The sequence below is a fragment of the Budorcas taxicolor genome, chromosome 3 (genome assembly GCF_023091745.1).
Source record: "Budorcas taxicolor isolate Tak-1 chromosome 3, Takin1.1, whole genome shotgun sequence".
Lineage (NCBI taxonomy): Eukaryota > Metazoa > Chordata > Mammalia > Artiodactyla > Bovidae > Budorcas > Budorcas taxicolor.
Window position 1 is genome coordinate 43,320,814 of NC_068912.1, and position 1,589 is coordinate 43,322,402.

General features: G+C 38.9%; 1 pseudogene; it reads right to left on the reverse strand.

Annotated features, from left to right (window-relative positions):
* Positions 1–760: 760 nt before the first annotated feature.
* On the reverse strand, positions 761–1,365 carry LOC128045134 (high mobility group protein B1-like; annotated as a pseudogene).
* Between the last annotated feature and the right edge of the window lie 224 nt (positions 1,366–1,589).

Genomic DNA, 1,589 nt, shown 5'->3' on the forward strand with positions numbered 1-1,589 from the left:
ATTCTAAATCCCATGCTGTGAGTAATCCCATTACTCTTCACTTTGTAAATGTAACTGGGGTATGTGAAATCTGCTATTAACTGGTCAAGACTTAAGTTTCAGTTATGGATGAAAACTGTCTCAATTCAACTTTTATACCCTCATCATGGGTATGCAGGGTGCGTAGACAAAAGCTTTTTATTTATCAGCTAACTATATGAAAGATAAACACTGTAGTAATTCGTGTGATCCAAAATAGGCAAAAGCAAAAGACTAGCTTCCCCTTAAAAAGAAAAATTTTCAGACCTATGAAAAAGACAATACTAATTTTAAAAATTGTGTTTACTTAGAAGAATTCAGAATGTCAACAAAACAGCTGCAATTTTTTCTTTGTCTGTAATTACAGAGTGGTATTCAGTTAACAGAACAACAATTATTCATATAAGCTGCATCAGAGACAACTGAAGATGAAACACTACCATCCCCATATATACCTAATTTACGCTGTGCACCAGCAAGAACCTGGTTCAAATTTCCATGCCTATCTACAACCCCCATACTGCACCAGGCAAGATTAGTGGTTACTGAAAATACCATCAGGACAGGGCTATCTAAAGACATATTTGGTACTGCGTTAACTACACAAAAAAAGACACTGTGCAGTTTAGAAACAAATCTTACACAGCCTTATATTTCAATGTTTTTCTTTAAAAGGAGTGAGTTGTGCACAGGGGGGTTAAACACGCTATAGACAAGAAAAAAAAACTGCACTAGAACCAACTTATTCATCATCATCATCTTCTTCCTCTTCATCCTCTTCATCTTCCTCATCTTTCTCCTCTTCCTTCTTCTCCTTGCTTTTTTCAGCTTTGATGACTCCATTTTTGCTGCATTAGGCTCCCTTTAATTCGGTACGCAGCAATATCCTTTTTGTACTTTCCTTCAGCTTAGCAGCCTTCTTCTCATGGGGCTGCTTGTCATCTGCAGCGGTGTTATTCCACGTCTCTCCCAGTTTCTTTGCAATAACACCAATGGAGAGGCAGGCCAGGACGGTCATGTTTGACTTTTGGACAATACTCAGAACAAAACAAGAAAAAGGCTGAAGGATGCCTCTTGGGTGTACTGGGATCCTTGAACTTCTTGTTTCCCCTTTAGGAGGGATATAAGTTTTAATTTCTCTTTCATAACGGGCCTTGTCTGCCTTTGCCATGTCTTCAAATGTTCCTTTCTCTGTAGCAGACATGGTCTTCCACCTCTCTGAGCACTTCTCAGAAAACTCTGAGAAGTTCTGAAATATCCGGGTGCTTCTTCTTGTGCTCCTTCTGGTAAGTTTGCACAAAGAATGCATATGATGACATTTTGCGTCTTAGGATCTCCTTTGCCCATTTTTAATTATCTTTCCTTGGAGAGACAGAGAGTTGCCAAGTGCCCGTCCAGCTCTCACTTGTTCTGGTACTGTCTCTATCCAGCATAGAGTTTTTGATGATTAAATGAGATAATCCACTTAAACTGTTTACAATGAATACCTGGCATATAGTAAGCCCTCATTGAATGTCAGCTGCAACTAACAGTAATAAACATCAGGCTACAGGAAGCTTTCTTGATAGTTG